Below are 20,467 nucleotides of genomic sequence, written 5' to 3' on the forward strand. Positions count from 1 at the left end.
GTGGTGAGAGAGAAGGGAATTGGGGGCCGCCTTGATTGCAAGGGAGACTGATTAAGATACAGAGATTGAAGACAGGAATTCAACCCTAATCTTCCTTTGTTACACAGATTCCCTTTCAGTTGGCTGAACTTGGTCTTTCTGTATTGGTGTCACTGTTCTCTCTTGTGAGCAGTAGTGCCAAAAAAATTAAACTGTCCTGGCTCCCGTTTTCTTTCTTTTCCAATGACTGTAGCAAAAGTGATGGGGGAGACATGAGATGAAACCAGACTTGCTCTCAATTCATTTATAGGAGAATCAGCCCACTTTTTTGTATGAGTTTTACATAAATGTTTTTAAAACGTGACCAAGCTGCATCTGAATTTCAGTTTTCTTTGCTCATTACAAGTTTTTATTACAAGTCTACTATGTAATCCGATCCTTTTTTTTTTTTTTTTTTTTTTTAAAGGCCTTTGAGGTCACATTGGCCTAGGGTTGATGAGCCAGCAACTCAGGATGCAGTACCTTGTTCTAAGATATGGAGCTCAGATGAGGGAGGGCATCTGTACTTATTTTTGTAATTTGCTCTTTTAGATACAGAGCCTCCTGTCACTTGAGAACCTCCAAACACATTAGGCATAAAGGCACAGGCAGATTATTGCTAGGCTCTGAAGGTGCCCTGTAAGTGCCTAGCGAAGAGTGTGTGGCTGTAACTAGGACAATAACAAGCCGCTCTCACGGGATCCTAGTGTTGCTCACTTGCTTAAATGCTCATAATGGAAAAGCAAAGCTTTTAAGCATGTTTAGAAACGGCTGGAATGAATACGATGAATCTATTCGTGATTTGAGAGAGCTAAGTTTTTGTTTTCAACCCCTCCTTAGGCCTGACATAGCCTCATGCACCAGACCTTTTTTTAACCCAGTGTTTCCACAAGCATAGCATATGGGATGGCCCAGGAGGGGGACTTGAAGTGAAACAGGAGTTAAGTTAAGGTGGTAGGCAGCTAAGCATAAGCTAATCCTGAATCATGGAGTGAGACAGATATTCCCTTTTCAGGTCTCTTCCTAAACCTGAATACATCAAGGCGTAAGTCTCATTTGAGTGATAACGTCATTAGCACTAGGTGACACTTGTTAGTCTCCTTTTAAACATGCAAAATTGACCTTGGAACCTTCCCCAGGCTACAGTAGCTAACAGAATTTAGTAATATTGTTTACTTTCATGTAATTATTTTATAATATTATTTATTTTCATATAATTATTTAAAATAAGTCATACAACTTTTAAATGAATGTAATTATTTTAAATGTCATAAATGTTCTTTTTGTGACAGCACTGGTGATACAGATTTTCCTTTAATAAAGCCTTTTTATTGTAAAATAAAACACAAATACAGAAACCGCACAAAGCAAATGTTTAGTTTATTGAGTGTTCTAAGGTGAGCATGTTTGTAACTATCACTTAAGTCAGGAACAAGAATTTTGCTGCCTGTCCCAGTAACCCCCTCCATGAACCACAGCTTTGTCCCCGTTCTCTGTCCCTAAAGTTGCCATTATCCTGCTTTTTATTTTTTTATTTTTTAAGTAAGCTTCATGCCCAGTGCAGAGCCGGGTGCAGGACTTGAACTCATGACTGTGAGATCAAGACCTGAGCTGAGATCAGATCAAGCTATCCTGCTTTTTAAAGTAAATGCTTCCTGGGCCACCTGGGTGGCTCACTCAGTTAACTGTCCACCTTTGACTCAGGTCATGATCTCACAGTTCATGGGTTCGAGCCCCATTCAGACTCTGCTGACAGCTCAGAGCCTGCTTGGGATTCTCTCTCTGCCCCTCCTCCAGTCACGCTTTCTCTCTCTCTCAAACATAAATAAGTAAACTTAAAAAAAAATAAAGTAAATGCTTCCCTGTATTTCTTTATAGTATTATCACCATTTGTACATCCCAAGACTACTATACTATAGTTTAATCCTACCCATTTAAGCATAAATTTGTGGCTTTTTCAGGACATTTTAAATCACAAGTTTCCCTTCCATTGTCCTCTTTCCTCTGCTGCCCCCCCCCCCTTTTATCCCTAACAATTTATCTCTGGAAGAATCCTGTGGATGTTTCCCTGGTCTGAATCTTGTTGTTTTCCCTCTCATGGTGCACTTCACCTGTTTTCTCTGTCCTCTGCATTTCCTGTGGTCTGGGAGCTGGATCCACAGGCCTGATCAGACTCGTGTTTGAGCCCTATGACAAGACCTCAGATAATATGGTGTTTGTTGTATACATTGTTCTTAGGTTTTTGATGTTGCTGTTTAGTTGCTTTGTCTGTTTTATGCATAGATTTGGAGAGATCCAAAAATTATACTGCTGCTTTCATCTTAGGTAGGTTTTTTTTTTTTTTTTTTAATGTAAAGTTTTGAGGCAAGACATTGAACTGGCTTTTAGGGTTTTCCCGCAAAAATATCTGAAACTGTGTGAATTTAATTGTTTAAAACAGAGTACATGTGCATGATGAAATCTACTTAGTTGTGATTATCATTTGAAGGGATTTAAAAAAAGTGTTTATTTGGGGCGCCTGGGTGGCGCAGTCGGTTAAGCGTCCGACTTCAGCCAGGTCACGATCTCACGGTCTGTGAGTTCGAGCCCCGCGTCAGGCTCTGGGCTGATGGCTCAGAGCCTGGAGCCTGTTTCCGATTCTGTGTCTCCCTCTCTCTATGCCCCTCCCCCATCCATGCTCTGTCTCTCTCTGTCCCAAAAAATAAATAAACGTTGAAAAATAAATAAATAAATAAATAAAAAATAAAAAAAGTGTTTATTTATTTATTTATTTTGAGAGAGACCGAGTGCCTTAGTGAGCAAGGGGAGGGGCAGAGAGAGAGGAAGAGAGAGAATCCCAAGCAGGTTCCCTGCTAAGCATAGAGCCTGATTCGGGTCTCAGTCCTAGGAACCTCTGAGGTCATGACCTGAACTGAAATCAACAGTTGAATGCTTAACCTGAGCTACCCAGGCGCCCCTGTTGTGATTATCTTTTGAATGCTCAGTTTGAAACAATCATCTTTAAAGGTATAGCTTTTAAATCCTTTAAAGGATTAATGCTAGTTTTTGTTGCTGTGCTATTTTTGTTTTATGGTATTTTAATCTAGTTAACCTATTGTTGAAAAAGATAGTGTTTAAAATATTTAATGTTTAAAAAGTACCTTATTTTTAATAATTGTATTATTAATTTGTTTCATAAATCTTTGACATGAAGAATGGCCATGGGGTAGGGTGAAAACAGTTGCTCTTGGTTTGTGGTTTGGCACTTTCTGAATTTGCTAACATTTTAAGGAAACAAATTTGAATAGGTGTCCTTGATAAAGGAGGAGGGTAGACTATTTTGAGAAGTTCTTTTTAACTGAAAGCCAATTTCAAGTGAGGAATCAGAATTACCAAGTCATTTTTTTTTTTTTTTTGAAGTAAAAAACAATTTCGAGACAGCCATCTCTTGCCCAAGTAATGCTGGGTACTGTGTTATTTGGATGAGGCTGGACCAGCGCAAACCGCAAGGAGTAATGCGGCCTGACTGTCTCTTACATAATCACAACTGGGTGATGACTCTGAGGTAGAAAGAGAGCCGTTAGTAAGGATGTGATTCAGTTACCTAAATGTGCATGGGTTGTAATGAGAAATGCCTTGGGGCCCAGCAAGATTCTGAGGTCATACCGCAAAAATAATTTTTAGAAAAAGCCCTGGTAAGTCAACTAGTGTAAGCCAAGCCAGAAAGTGTTCAGAAAGGCAAGTTCCAGTATGTAGGAAAAGTAAATTCAAATCACTCAAAACATTAACCTGACGGATAAATGGCTCAGGCTCGTTTTTGATGTTAGAAGTTTTACTTTTCTGGTAGCTCAACCACGGTTTCTCTGAACAACTTCATTTCGGCTTTAAGAAGTTTCTGCTTTCACAGGACCAACGAGGCTTTTGTTTCTCAAACTGATTTTGGGGCTTGTTTATTCAGAGAAGCCATAAGGAAATGATCACAGCCTTGGAGTGAGGGAGACCTGGTTTTAAACCTCAGCTATGCCTTTTACCAGTTGGTTTTGGGAAAAGGCACTTAATTTCTTTGCTACTCTTTTTTTTTTTTTTTTTTTTTTTGACTTTTCAAGTTTGAGAGTTTATTTTGAAAGTTTTGGGTCATCTTTTTTAAGCATTTTGATCTACAGATTTTTTTTTTTATGATCCCATTAGTTCCACATCCTATAGTATAGTTGTATTTATACCTAAATATTTTCTAATGTCCAATATCATTTCTCTTAGTGATTCTGTCTGTTTTTGCTTTATACATTTCAGAGCTATGCTGTTAAGCTTGAAATTGTAAGTGCATAAGTGTAGAAATGTATTCTTTTTGTTGAATTAAATGTTTTGTGGTTTGTAAAAAGGGATTCTCTTTTTCTCTAGTAAATTTTATCTTCAAGTCTATTTTTTCTGGTATCTACATAGGTGCACAAGCTTTCTTTTGTCTAATTTTTATCTAATACATACTTTTCCATCTTTTCATTTTCATTCTATCTGTATCTCTGTTTTTAGATAGATTTTTTGGGTTTTCTTCCCCCAAAGTTTTATTTATTTAAATAATCTCTATACCCTGTGTGAGGCTTGAACTCATGACCTTGAGATCAAGAGTCGTATGCTCTTACAAATGAGCCAGTGGGGCACCCCTAAGTATATCTCCTGTAAATAGTATACAGATGTTTTTATTTATTTTTATTTTTTTAAGTTCATTTATTTATTTTGAGAGACAGAGAGTGAGTGGTGAAGGGGCAGAGAGAACGACAGAATGCCAGCCAGGCTCTGTGCTGTTAGCACAGAGCCCAACAAGAGGCTCAAACCCAGAAACCACAAGATCATGACCTGAGCTGAAATCAAGAGTCAGATGCTTAACTGACTGAGCCACCCAAAACCCCAGTATATAACTGTTTTTAAGAAATCCATTCCGGGGCGCCTGGGTGGCGCAGTCGGTTAAGCGTCCGACTTCAGCCAGGTCACGATCTCGCGGTCCGGGAGTTCGAGCCCCGCGTCGGGCTCTGGGCTGATGGCTCAGAGCCTGGAGCCTGTTTCCGATTCTGTGTCTCCCTCTCTCTCTGCCCCTCCCCCGTTCATGCTCTGTCTCTCTCTGTCCCAAAAATAAATAAATGTTAAAAAAAAAAAAAAAAAAGAAATCCATTCCAATAGTCTTTGTCTTTCAGTCAAGAGTTTATTTATGTTTATATATAGTTTATTATGATTACCTATGTATTGGCTTTATTTCTACCATTTTATTCTTTTCTTTCTCTTTATCACATTTTTTCTCTTCTTTTTTCTTCAATTTCTTGCATATTTTTTTTCTCCTCATTCTAATTTCACTTGTCTCCTTAGAAGTTCTATATGTATGTATCTTCATTTACTAAACTATTGTAACGTTCATTTAAAGTCTAACTTTTAGTCTGTTCATTTTTCTGCTCTATAATACTAGGACCGTGCTCTCATCATCCCCATCCAACTTATGTATTACTGATATCCACTATTTTATTCCAATTTGTTCTCTTCCTCCAGTACTTAGATGTTATCAATACATTTCTATATAATCAATATTCAGTTGTGGCTATAATTACTGCTGTCTGCGCCCTCCTTTCTGCATGCCGGACAGAATGTATCTTCTGACTAAAGGACATCCTTTGGTAGTAAATGTTCTTGTTATTAATAGTTTGAAAATATCTTTAATTTTGTTTTATTGTTGAAAGATATTTTCGTGAAGTAAAAACTTGAGATTGGCAATTATTTGCTGTCTGTTCACCGAAGAGATGATTTCACTGTCTTCTGGCTTCTGTTGTTGCCATTCTTCAGTCTGGTGCTTTTCCTGTGCAGGTGATCTGGCTCTGGCTGCTTTTAAGATTATCTCCTGTCTTTGTGATTATACATTTGGACTGTGATATTTATAGGTGTTGATTTCTATCATTTATCCAGCTTGAGTGTCATTGGGCGTCCTGGATCTGAGGACTGTTTCTTAAACAACTGTGGACTCTTTTTTTTTTTTTTTTTTTTTAAGTAGGCTTCATGCCCCGCGTGGAGCCCAACACAAGACTCCAACTCACGACCCCGAGATCAAGACCTGAGCTGGACATTTAACCAACACCCAGGCGCCCCAACTTCAGACTATTTTTAACCATTATTGTTTTCAATATTGCTTTTTCTTCATTCTCACTTACCCCTCTTAGGGACTCCAGTTAGGTGTGAGTCAGCCCTTGTCAATCTCTTAAACCCACTTTTGAATCTATAGGTATATATATTCCATTTATATATTTTATTTTAGTTTTTGTTGCTTTTTGGCTATGTCTTTGGTAATATTAGTAGTTGCCATAAGGATTACAAGTTGTGTACATAACTTCTCACAGTCTATCATAGAGTTAACGTTTTAATGCTTCAAGTAAATGTAAGTACCTCATAACCATATCAAGGTTCCTTTACCCCTGTGCTATACTTGGCATATATACTATATCTCTATACATTGAAAAGACCCAAGATGGTGTTATAATTTTTGTTTGCAACATCATATATATATATATATATATGTATATATATATATATACATATATATATATTTAATGTTTATTTAATTTTGAGTGAGAGAGAGAGAGACAGAGCACGAGTGGGGGAGGGACAGAGAGAGCGAGAGAGGGAGACACAGAATCTGAAGCTGGCTCCAGGCTCTGAGCTGTCAGCACAGAGCCTGACGCGGGGCTTAAACTCATGAACAGTGAGATCATGATCTGAGCCCAAGTCAGATGCTTAACCAACTGAGCCACCCAGGTGCCCCTATATTTTTAATTTAAAGAAGAAAAGTAATCTATTATATTTACCCAAACCATTTCTGTTGCTCTTTATTTCAGAAGTTGCCTGTTTTCCTCTGGTATTATCTCCTTTCAACCTAAATAACTTCTGTTAGCATTTATGTGAGAACAAGTCTTATATCCATGAATTCTCTTAGTTTGTTCTCATCTGAGATGAGACATGTCTTTATGTCCCCTTCATTCCTGAAGGATATTTTCACTGGATACAACAGATCTCTGGGTTGGCACTTCTTTCGTCACTTTGAAAATGTTTGACTCTTTTCTAGTCATGTGGTTTCTGATAGCACCAGTTCACTGTTCTCTTATATCTATTAGTGTCATTATTTTCTGGCTCCTTTCAAGCCTTAAAAAATCTTAGGGTGCCCGGATGGCTCAGTCGGTTAAGCATCAGACTTCAGATCAGGTCATGATCTCGCAGTTCGTGAGTTTGAGCCCCGCATCAGGCTCTGTGCTGGCAGCTCAGAGCCTGGAGCCTGCTTCAGATTGTGTGTCCCCCTCTCTCTCTGCCCCTCCCCTGCTCATGCTCTCCCTTTCTCCCTCTCTCAAAAATAAATAAACATTAAAAAAATTAAAAAAAAATCTTGTCTCTGTAGTTTGATTATGATTTGGACATTTGGGGTTTTCTTAGGATTTAGGGATTATCCTATTTTTTGAGGTCCTTGGTCTGTAGATTTATGGCTTTAACCACATTAGGGGAGTTTTCAGCCGTTTTGGCAAATATTTTTCAACATTAATGTCTCCTTTCTTTTTAGGACTCCAATGCATGGGTGTTATCCCATGTAGATATTATCCTACAGGTTCCTAAGTCTTTCTTCATTGTTTTAAAATCGTTTTTTTCTCTCTGTTCTTTAGATTGTGTACTTTCTATTGATATATCTTCAAGTTCCCCCTTTTCTGTTATTGTCATTGTGCTCTTGAGCCTATCCAGTGAATTTTTAATTTTAGATATTATATTTTGCAATTCTAAAGTTTTTTTATTTTTTTTTAATTATTTTTTTAACCTTTATTTATTTTTGAGACAGAGAGAGACAGAGCATGAACGGGGGAGGGTCAGAGAGAGGGAGACACAGAATCTGAAACAGGCTCCAGGCTCTGAGCTGTCAGCACAGAGCCGGATGCGGGGCTCAAACTCACGGACCGCAAGATCATGACCTGAGCTGAAGTCGGCCGCTTAACCGACTGAGCCACCCAGGCGCCCCTCTAAAGTTTCTTTTTAAAAAATAGTTCCTGTTTCTCTGCTGATAACTCCTACCTATCTATTCATTTCAAGAATATTCACCTTTACCTCATAGCTGATGATTGTAATAGCTGCTTTAAAGTCTTTGGTAATTCCGGGGTGCCTGGGTGGCTTGGTCGGTTCAATGTACAATTCTTGATCTCAGGGTTGTGAGTTCATACCCTGTGTTGGGCTCCATGCCCTTAAAAAAAGTCTTTGATAATTCCATCTTATGGAGTATTGCATCTTATGGAATTCCATCTTATGGAGTAATTCCATTTTATGGGGTATCTTATGGTTGGCACTGGTTCATTTTCTTTTCCCTTCAGTGTTGAGTTTCTGGTCTTGATATAATTCTCAGGAAAATGTTGAGGTTTTTGTTTTGTTTTGTTTTTAAAGGCAGTTAATCTGGTAACCTGGTTAGGTGTAGACCCCAAGTTTTGTCTTGTTTACTGCCAGTGGTGATTTTGTAGTTTGTTTCTTCATTCCTTTTCTGCCAGTGCATCACTGTGGTTAATTATTTTTTTCTTTACTGTAACTAGCATTTTGCTTCTTTTAATCAATTTCTTGTATGGGTAATAATGCCTAACTAGGAGAGTATTGTAAAGATCAAATTCATGTACAAAGAACCACCTACTACAGTACTTAGCACATAAAAAGTCTTTTAGTAAATGTCATTATGCTGGCTTCTTCCAGTGTGCTATCTCTAATTGAAAATTGAGTTAAATTTTCTTTGCTTTGCTTTACTGTTGCCCATTTGTAAGATTTGATAACATCATATATAGCACTCTGCCAAGTTGTAATGATATTTTGAAAGGATTTGGTATTGTGGAATAAATCCTCTTGGATTATCTCAGAGTCCTTGGCTGGAGAAATATCAGTGATACATCCTTTCCTTTTCTTTTCTTTTCTTTTTTTTTTTTTTTTTTTTTAGTGAGGGTGGTGAAAATATACAAAAACATAAAATTTAACATTGTAACCATTAAAAAAATTTTTTTTAATGTTTATTTATTTTTGAGAGACAGAGTGTGAGTGGGATGTGGGGCAGAGAGAGAGGGAGACACAGAATCTGAAGCAGGCTCCAGGCTCTGAGCTGTCAGCACAGAGCCCGATGTGGGGCTGGAACTCACAAATTGAGATCACGACCTGAGCTGAAGTTGGACGCTTAACCGACTGAGTCACTCAGGCGCCCTTTTTTAATCATTTTTGAGCATACAGTTCGTTGGCAGTAAGTCATTCCCAATGTCATGCAGTCATCATCACTGTATTTTTTCTGAATTTGTTGACCATCCCTTACAGAAACTCTGTACCCATGAAGCAATAACTTCACATTCTTCCTTCCCTCCCATCACCTGGTAACCTTGATTGTACTTGGTCTCTCTATAAGTTTCTTTACTCTCCGTGTCTCATAGAAATGTCCTTTTGTGTCTGGCTTACATGACTTAGCAAAATGTCTTCAAGTTTCATTTATGTTACAGCATGTATTAGATTTCATCTCTTTAAGGCTGAATGATATTCCATTGTTTCTATAGACCACATTTTGTTTATCTGTTCATCTGTTAATGGACATTTGTGCTGTTTCTGGCTATTTAACATCTAATAGCTGTTTTGGCTTTTGTGAATAATGCTGCTGTGAACATTGGTCTACAAGTGTCTGAGTGCCTGCTTTCAATTCTTTTGACTATGTACAGTGACGTATTTTTTGAGTAGTTGTTTGGATTCATGCCTCCTTAATTACCTGCCATTATCCCTGTGGTGTGTTCTTTGACTTCTTCTAGTGATGGAAATGAGTCTACCTCCCTCTGTTTGAAAGTTTGCTTTTTGGCTTAAAATGTGGCCTCTTTAGCAAACAATAAAAAATGTCCTGTCCTCCAGATACTTTGCTATTCCTGAGAATACAGAAATGGAAGATATTCCACCCTGTTGCCCTTTACAGGCTCACAATTTAAGGGATGGGGTCATATAGGCTCTAAACCAAAATTAGATGTTTTTTTCTGATTTATGAATTTTTTATATCAAATGTTTTAGAGAAATAAAAACGAAGACACATACATCATGTTTTTTTAAAATTTTCAAAAAGAATGAGAATATGTGAGATCCATACCATCGTGGAATGTCCTGGAGGTAGCATGAAATAACATTGAGAAATGAATTGGGAAGGGCATGGACAGGTGCTGTGGTAAGGAGTGCTGTGGAGCAGTTAGGGGAGGTGCCTGGAGAGCTGCATTTGTTGTTGACCAGGAAAGGACTGTGTGAGGAAGAGGCATTTAAGGGAAGCCTTGCAGATATGGAATAACTAATTTTGGGATCAACTAGAGCAAAGCATCTGGTGAAGGACCTACTATGTTCCTATGCTCTGGCTACTCACCTTCAGCCTTCTATGGTCTGGTCTTAGCTACATTTACTCTGGGAAGTCCATTTGAAATGGCTTTCTCTTGTCCCATATTCCAGATTTAGATTGTTCCATTTATTCTTGTCACTTCTTGTGCTTTCTTTTTATGTCAGTTGTCTCACTTATAATTGTTTCTGTAGGTATTTGTTGAATGCCTTCCCCTTTACCAGGTATATTCTATAATGGTGTGTGAGAATGCACTATACCACTATGTCCCCAGCATAGTTACTATCGCTTAAGCACCTAATAAATATTTGCCAAAAAAAATGAAAAAATGCCATTTGGGTATCATCTATTAGAGCATTTAGTTTTTGAAAGCTACGGGGCTCAGACCTCACATGACCTGTCTCATGTTGGAAAGTTGCTTTTTCTTGGCAAGAAAACACTGGCTTAGTCAATCGGGGTTGAGGTAGGTTCACAGTAACTGAGTTATTTGGGAAGGGTGGTCCAGGGGTGGCTGACGGGATAAGATAAGAAGAAAACATAGTCACACAACTGTATTTTGTGTCTGTTTTTGAAAAGAATAGTTGTCTGTCTGATTGAGGAGTCAATGTGTGGTGTAGGCTCAGGAAGCAAAGCCTGATAACCCTGGAAGGTGAGAACCCAATACAATAGGATAACAGGGCATAGTTTTTTTTTCCAACCTGCTCTGAAACAAGGCACCTGATCAGAATGAGTGTGAATGAGGCAAGGCATATTGGGGTTCTAGAGGCTCAGACTTGAAATATCTCTTTGAGGGGCGCCTAGGTGGCGCAGTCGGTTAAGCGTCCGACTTCAGCCAGGTCACGATCTCGCGGTCCGTGAGTTCGAGCCCCGCGTCGGGCTCTGGGCTGATGGCTCAGAGCCTGGAGCCTGTTTCCGATTCTGTGTCTCCCTCTCTCTCTGCCCCTCCCCCGTTCATGCTCTGTCTCTCTCTGTCCCAAAAATAAATAAATGTTAAAAAAAAAAAAAAAAAATATCTCTTTAAGGAGTCCTTAAGTTTCTCCTCCTCCTCTTCCTTCTCCTCCTCTTCCTCTTCTTCTCTTTCTTTTCCATTTTCTTCCTCCTCTTCCTCTTCTCCTACTTCTTCTTCTAGTAGGCTTCATACCCAGCACAGAACCCAACACGGGGCTTGAAGTCACCACTCTGACATCAAAACCTGAGCTGAGATCAAGAGTTGGACATTTAAGTAACTGAGCCACCCAGGTACCCCCTTTAGTTTCTTTCCAAGTCCTCGGTCTTTTGTGATTTGACTTCGATGAAGAAGTAATAATGATTTTCACATCCTCGTACCTCCCAAATATTGGTGTCTGCATTGTAAACCTCTAAAGTGAGACAAAGATTGACTATTGAGTAGGGAGTCATGCCTAGGAGAGATCCAGCTTTAAGAAGAAGTTATGCAAAAATGAGAATTTTGAGTCAATGGAACTTTCAAAACCATTTGGCAAAAAACCCTTCTTTATAGATGAGGCAGTTATGGCCCAGGAGGGGAAATGGTTTGCCTCAGTTCTGGATAATGTCGAGTGTGGTACCTACCTATTAGTCCCTGAGAACCAGTATAGGACCTTTCCCACTGTGTAAAACTCATAAGCCAGGAGCTGAGTCTCTCTCTTTACAAAAGGACATCCCATTGAAAGACTATATCTAAAATTGGTATTTATCCAGAACATGGTCACCCAAAGTGGGGAGGGGTTTGGAAAACATGGAAACCTCAGGAACAGGTAAATTTATTCATTAAACAAATGTTTATCTCGTATGTGCTATGGGCGAGGCAGTGTTCTGAGTGCTGTGGATACAACAGGGAAGCAGGTATGAGTCCTCAGTCTCTTGAAGGTTTAACTCTGTAAGACTCTAAACAAGTGAAGTTGTAATGGACTATGCTAATGGTCTATGAATAAAGTAAAGAGAGTAACAGGATAGAAAGTGGCTGTAATGTACTGTGGTCAGGTTCTTTTGGCTCTTTTATTTGTGGGGTCTGGGATGGCTTCTCTGACACTTGAGTGGAAACCTAAATGAGGAATAGGAGCCAGCATGACCAGTAATGAGGGAGTGATGAACGAGGGGGATTGTGATGTAAGTTGATGGTTAGGTTGGGAAAATAGGTGGCAAGTGGATTACATAGGGCTCTGCAGCCTCAGAGAAGTTTGGGTTTCTTCTTCAGTGCAGTGAGAAGCCATTGGACCTAGTTAACATTCAATAAAAAATTTTTTTGTTTATTTCTGAGACAGAGAGAGACAGAGCATGAGTGGGGGAGGAGCAGAGAGAGAGGGAGACACAGAATCCGAAGCAGGCTCCAGGCTCTGAGCTGTCAGCACAGAGCCTGACGTGGGGTTCGAACTCCAAACCATGAGATCATGACCTGAGCCAAAGTCAGTCACTCAACCAACTGAGCCACCCAGGCGCCCCGGACCTAGTTAACATTTTAAAGAGGCTGCTCTGTACCATCATCAACAATAGCCAAACTATGGAGAGAGCCAAATGTTCGTTGACTGATGAATGGATAAAGAAGATGCGGTATATATACACCGTAGACTATTACTCAAAAAGAATCAAATCTTGCCATTTGCAATGACGTGGATGAAGCCAGAATGTATTACGCTAAACAAAGTCAATCAGAGAAACACAAATACCATATGATTTCACTCATATGTGGAATTTAAGAAACAAAACAGATGAACATATGGGAAGGGGTGGGGAAGAGAAGAGAGGGAAACCACAAGAGACTCTTAATGTTAGAAAACAAACTGAGGATTGATGGAGGGAGGTGCATCGGTGATGGGCTAGATGGTTGATGCACATTAAGGAGGGTACTTGGGATGAGCACTGGATGTTGTCTGTAACTGATGAATCACTGAATTCTACTCCTGAAACCAATACTGCACTATATGTTAACTAATAAAAATTTAAATTAAAAAAAAAAGTAAAGAGGTTGCTCTGGCTTCTGCATGGGTTTTGTCACAGTTGGTGAGACTTGATTGCTGTAGAGCAGGGTGGTAGGAGTAGAGATGCTCAAAGTGGTCTGATATTTGGAAGTACATCTGAACCCATAAGGGGAGAAGGAGAGGAGGGACTCAAGTATGACTACTACGTTTTGGCCTGAGAAGCTGGGGAGATGGTGATTGCCTTTGAGATGGTAGAGAACCTGGAGAAGGTTGGAGAAATTACTGAACCTAGTGAAGACTAAGAGTTGACTGAATTATAATTATTCTACAAATGTCTGAAAGGTGATCTGAAAGGAATTTAATTTATTCCATGTGATCCTTGGGAGCCTAATGAGTGCCAGCAGTTGGAAGCCCTCTGGAAGGCATTTCATTTTAACCATTGATTAGGAATCTTCTGTTTACTAGAATGACCTAGACATGAGGGACTGCCTGTGAGGAAGTGGTGTCGGTCACCCGAATTGTTCAAGCTGAGACAGGGAGACCATCTATTGATAGAGTGACCATACAATTTATTGTCCAAATCAGGACACTTTTGAGAGTGAAATGGGATGCTCTTAATTATGCTGGATAACAGGTGTAAATCTGGACTGCTCCATCGCATGAGGACCAGTGTTTATCCTACCTTACCTATCCTCCTAGGGACACCGTAGAAAGGATGCCTTTGGTTATAAAAGTTGAGGGGCGCCTGGGTGGCGCAGTCGGTTAAGCGTCCAGCTTCAGCCAGGTCACGATCTCGCGGACCGTGAGTTCGAGCCCCGCGTCAGGCTCTGGGCTGATGGCTCGGAGCCTGGAGCCTGTTTCCGATTCTGTATCTCCCTCTCTCTCTGCCCCTCCCCCATTCATGCTCTGTCTCTCTCTGTCCCAAAAATAAATAAAAAAACACGTTGAAAAAAAAAAATTAAAAAAAAAAAGTTGAAATCACGTGACCTCTTGACATTCCATTCAGATCTAAGGTTCTGAAGATCTGTGGTATGTTTTATTGAACCAAAAATATTGATGCCCAACTTTTCTGATTAAGTGAAGTACACTTACAATGCAGGCAGCTTCCTGTGTGGAATGCCCTACCCACTCCTTCCCTGCTTCACTTGCTCTTCCTTCTCACCTCCTATGAGAAGCACTTGCAAAGTAGCATCCCCTGACTGTGGTTGGGTGCCCCTCCTTGGGCTCCCATAGCTCATTCAGTTCCTCTTGGTCACAGTATTTAATGCAGGCTTAAAGTCATCTACTCATTTGTTTGCCTTCACCCCCAGATTGTATGCTTCGTTTCTGTACCTCCTGGGCCCAGCACAGGGCTGGCGTAGGGCAGATGTTCATGGAATGTTTATTGAGTGAATGAATGAATGAGTGAATGAAACCATTGTAAATTAGTTTTTTTTTTTAAATGTTTATTTTTATTTTTGAGAGAGAGAGAGAGAGACAGAGCATGAATGGGGGAGGGGCAGAGAGAGAGGTGGGCACTGAATCTGAAGCAGGCTCTAGGCTCTCAGTGCAGAGACTGACTTGGTGCTTGAACCCACAAATTGTGAGATAATTTTATAAATAAATAAATAAATAAATTGTGAATTTTATAGATTTCTAGTAATAAACTGACTAGATGTTACTAGTATATTACTAATATCTAGTATGTTAGATAAGATTTCTTAGTGTACTAATTTTACTGATTGAGGAAACCATGGCTCAGAGAGGTTCAGTAACTTGCCCAATGTCACATCGCTAGTAAATAGTAGGAGAGGCAGGATTGGAACCTACTAACAACTTGGTGAACTACTTGGCTCAGATGCATACTATATCCCCCTATTCAAAACTTAATTACATGTTACAGTTTAAAGATTTTGAAAAGTTCTGCAATAATAATAATAATAATAATAATCATCATCATCATCATCTTGTTTAACTTGATTGACCCTGTGCCTTCCTAACTACTTAGACTGCTGTGACTGTGGAGCCTCCCCACCTCCACCACCACCTCCCCCTTCACCTACCAACATCTTGTAAACTGTTCGGAAACAGCTGTTGGAAAATGCTTGGATAGTAGAAAAGAGTTATGAACTGAAAATCTGCAGTTGTAAGTTCTTTTCCTGGCTTTGCCTGCTGCTTTTCAGGGCTTATTTTTTCATCTGTAAAATGAGGAAGTTTAAATAGATGGCCTCCCAGATCCATCCCACCTTTAAAACCCTGCAGCATTGTAAGCATGCCTGTGTTAAGCATGCAGTCATACTGGGAAAACATGGCATCCCTGAGTATAGAGCCAGGTTTCCACTCCCTGCCAAGCTCGTCTTTGCTTCCCCAACTCTAGCAGAGCTTTGCAAGATACACAATGTTGTTAAAAATTATGCATATGTTTCCTATATTGTGTGTTGTCACCACAAGGAGAATCAGCATTCACTATGCTGCCTCTGGCACAGTGTCCAGCTGCAGGGTGAAACATACATGTCGGGCTGGTAACCTGAAGAAGTTAGCCCTGTGGAGTATTCAGAATTTGTTCTGTGGTCCTGCAGTCCTAGGCTGAGATGGGCTAGCTCAGTAGTAGCCTCTAGTTTATTTTCTTTTCTTTTTTTTTCCTAACATTTATTATTTATTTTTGAGACAGAGAGAGACAGAGTATAAACGGGGGAGGGTCAGAAAGAGAGGGAGACACGGAATCTGAAACAGGCTCCAGGCTCTGAGCTGTCAGCACACAGCCCGATGCGGGGCTTGCACTCACAGACCGCGAGATCATGACCTGAGCTGAAGTCGGATGCTTAACCGACTGAGCCACCCAGGCGCCCCTAGTAGCCTCTAGTTTCAAGGGACAGGAGTTGAACCACCACGCTGTGTGACCCTCTGCAGATGCCTGTCGCTAAACCACAGTTAGGAAGTAGATAGATCATCTCTGACTGTGGACCTTGACTGCCTTTGCAGCAAGAGTCCTGTCCCCTTTATCATGATACTTTTGGGGGTGATGATTCTCCTCTTTTTCTTCTCTTTTCCAAAAAACAGGCAGGATTATTCATTTTCTGATTTACCTCCAAAATCTCCCGTTCTTAGGATGCTTTTTCTGCATTCTGTCTTCTGTTTGCCCTTTTTTTTCTCAGAAGCTTCAGAACTTGGAATGCATGAAGAAAAAAATCAAATGGCATTCAGACTTTGTGCAATTTCCCTGTATTATACATTGAAAAGGATCTAAGTAAGCCACTACCAATTTAAGGAGCCTAAATGGAGCCTCCTTGTAAAGAATTGTAATAAATACCTTGCTGTGGAGTGCCATGATTTTTTTTACATATACTCAGCCCTCTTTGCAGAGGGAAACTACTCACAAAATCTATTAATGTTGAAGATTTTTAAAAATGTTTTAGAAAGAACTATAGAGATATACTCTTAGGTACTATTTCTGGAAATTTAGCAGAAGCAAAAAAAATTCAAAATGTAAGTAAAGGTGTTTGAAGATGTTTACTGTATTGTTATCTGTAATAGCTGCCCCCCCCCCCCCAAGAGCAACAAAGTTTAATATAACTTGAGTGGTTCAGTGTTAGGAGATTATTTGGTAAATTATGATATATCAAGATGACAAAATATTGTGTGTGGCCACTAAAAATGTTTGTTGTGAAGTCCAGATTAAAAATAGGAAAATATTTAGTAAAATGAATGAAAACAATCAATATATAATTTGGAAAAAATATGTAAAAATGTGTACGCTGATTGATGAAACTGGAAGATGAATATAAAAATAAAATTTGCAGGGGCACCTGGGTGGCTCAGTCAGTTTAGCGTCCTACTTTGGCTTAGGTCATGATCTCACGGTTGGTGAGTTTGAGCCCTGCATTGGGCTATCTGCTGTGAGCACAGAGCCCGCTTCAGATGCTCTGCTCCTTCTCTCTCTGCCTCTTCCCTGCTCTCTCTTTCTCAAAATTAAATAAACATTAAAAATAATAAAGTTTGCAGAAGAATGGTGGATATAAATAATTTTTAATTAAATTAATAAATATTTTTAATATTGATTATTTTTTGGTGTTTCATTGTAAACTTAAGTCTTTTACCTCTGTTAAAAGAAAACAGAAAAGGGGCGCCTGGGTGGCGCAGTCGGTTAAGCGTCCGACTTCAGCCAGGTCACGATCTCGCGGTCCGTGAGTTCGAGCCCCGCGTCGGGCTCTGGGCTGATGGCTCAGAGCCTGGAGCCTGTTTCCGATTCTGTGTCTTCCTCTCTCTCTGCCCCTCCCCCGTTCATGCTCTGTCTCTCTCTGTCCCAAAAATAAATAAACGTTGAAAAAAAAAATAAATAAAAGAAAACAGAAAAGCTGAGTAAAAATATGTGCAGTGTAGAGAATTTACAAATTAAAAATGGTGCCCACAAAAGAACATTAAATATTATCCATAATCTCACTACCCAGAAATAACCATCGCAGACACTTCAGTATATGTACTACTAATCTTTTCTTGGGGTGTGTTTATGGTGTCTGTCTGTAAACACATTTTTAAGTAGACTTGTCTACACATACTTATAAGTGGCTTTTTTCATTTTCTGTGTAGGGTAAACATTTATCTAAGCAATTACATTTTTACATTTTTCCTGCATATAATTTTTAATGACTACATTCTGTTCCTTCCTCTGGATGTACAAATAAGCTAAGCAACTCAGCCGGTCTCCTTGCTGTGTGTGCATATGATGTAGTCTTCTGCTGAGTATTATCAAATTGCTGTTATGTTGATTTACATGGACACCTCTTTGCCTAAAGAAGTAAAAAATATATATATTAAAAAAAATCTTTTTCTTTCTCTTTTTTTTTAAAAATCCCAAATCAACTTTCTTCATACAACTGAGAAGTAAACTAGAGCACTTATTTTATTTTTTAAAAAATTTTAAAATGTATTTATTTTTTATTTAAATCCAAGTTAGTTAACATATAGTGTAGTAGTGGTTTCAGAGGTAGAATTTAGTGATTCATTACTTACATATAACACTCAATGCTCATTCCAACAAGTGCCTTCCTTAATGCCCATCACCCAGGTAGCCCATCCCCCCACACAACTCCCCTCCTGCAACCCTCAGTTTGTTCTCTGTATTTAAGAGTCTCTTATGGGTAGTGTATTATGGTAAGCAAAATAAGTCAGTCAGAGAAAGACAAATATCATATGATTTCACTCATATGTGGAATTTGAGAAACAAAACAGATGAACGTGGGGGAAGGGAAGGAAAAATAAGATAAAAAAAAAGAAGGAGACAAACTAGATCATATTTAAGGATTCTTTGAGCCCAGTGATTCTTTGAGCGATTTTTTTTCATGTTACATATAGTGAATGACTATATATAGGCTATCTACCCACTTCTCTCTTAAGGATGTGTAATGAATATTTAGAGTATACTGATTGATGCCGTGGGAATGTAGTGCATTCTAGCATGAGGAATTTCACTAAGAACTGAAGCAAAAAGTATTGAAAATTTTCATATATGTCTTAAATTTCATAAATATTTGTACTCTGTGTGAAAAAGTATGCCTTTTTCTGTCACACAAATTCTATTAATGAATACCTAATTTAGGATTTAATTTAAAATAAGCCTTCAGAATGGACTACCTACCTATTTCAATGATGAATTCATTTTTGTTCTTTATTAAAGCCTAGTTCTTTTATTTTTAATTGTTTGTTTATTTTTGAGAGAGAGAGTGAGCATGCACACATGGGTAGGGAGGGGAAGAGAGAGAGGGAGACAGAGAATCCCAAGCAGTCTGCACTGTCAGCACAGAGCCCAATGTGGGGCTTGAATTCACAAATTCTGAGATCATGACTTGAGCCAAAATCAAGAGTCAGATGCTTAACTGACTGAGCCACCCAGGGGCCCGTGAAGGAAGAGATTTTTAACTCACTGTGTGCTTTCTATTTTGTTTGATTCCTTCAGTTGCTGGATTCTCCTCCGGTTTTAACTTACACTTCATGAATTTGAACAGGTCTATAATTTCTCATTGTTCACTAGTGTCAGTTGAAACTTCTCCCAGGCTGTTTTTATAGGGGTAACTGTCATATTTAAACTATTTCAAGAAATGTCCATCTTTTTATTTTTATTTATTTTTTTAATTTTTTTTTTTTAACGTTTATTTATTTTTGAGACAGAGAGAGGCAGAGCATGAACGGGGGAGGGTCAGAGAGAGAGGGAGACACAGAATCGGAAGCAGGCTTCAGGCTCTGGGCCATCATCAGCCCAGAGCCTGACGCGGGGCTCGAACCCACGGACCGTGAGATCGTGACCTGAGCCGAAGTCGGACGCTTAACCGACTCAGCCACCCAGGCGCCCCAATGTCCATCTTTTTAATTTGCTTGTTTAAATGCATTTAGTTGTTTTTTTTAAATTTTTTTTCAACGTTTTTATTTATTTTTGGGACAGAGAGAGACAGAGCATGAACGGGGGAGGGGCAGAGAGAGAGGGAGACACAGAATCGGAAACAGGCTCCAGGCTCTGAGCCATCAGCCCAGAGCCTGACGCGGGGCTCGAACTCACGGACCGCGAGATCGTGACCTGGCTGAAGTCGGATGCTTAACCGACTGCGCCACCCAGGCGCCCCTAAATGCATTTAGTTTTTAAGAGAACAGCTGTAAAGTTGTGAACCTGACATCTTTAAACTTGAATATGCATAATTACACAGTGCTCTTTTTCCTGTGCCGACTGTATTCTAGGCTGTGTGTGTATAAGAAGCATAATTTACCACCTCTGGCAAGAATAAAGATGCCTTTGATATCTTCTCCATTTCTTTTCTTTAAACTGTTACTACAATTCCCTAGGGAGAGGTGAGAAAAGATGTCTTTGCGCCAGGAAGTCCATTTCTCAAGGGGACATCAATACTCACATGGCTTCTATTTACATTGTAATTGGTCACTGGCTGTCTGGTACAGCTGTTTCAACTTAAAACCCAAGACAGTTGCTATGGAGATGGTTGAGTAGAAATAGGTCAAGTTAAAATCCTTTCCCCCCTGGATATAAGGGAGTGCTGTAACTCTGGAATTGTCTCAGTTGAACAGAAAATGGGTAGGTGGGCAACCACATTTAAAAAAAAAAAAAAAAGTCCTCTTTGTAGGATGAGGCTTATCATACATGCCAGTCTGCTCGACTCTGTGAGCAACATACCTACAGACCCTTGCTGTTGAA

The 20,467-nt window shown here is 39.5% G+C and overlaps 1 protein-coding gene across 2 annotated transcripts in view; it reads left to right on the forward strand.

Annotated features, from left to right (window-relative positions):
- Positions 1 to 20,467, forward strand: part of SUMF1 (sulfatase modifying factor 1) — a 93,835-nt gene that overhangs the window by 23,021 nt on the left and 50,347 nt on the right. The window lies entirely within an intron of this gene.

This window comes from Puma concolor, chromosome A2 (assembly GCF_028749965.1).
Source record: "Puma concolor isolate L17-30 chromosome A2, mPumCon1.1.hap2, whole genome shotgun sequence".
NCBI lineage: Eukaryota > Metazoa > Chordata > Mammalia > Carnivora > Felidae > Puma > Puma concolor.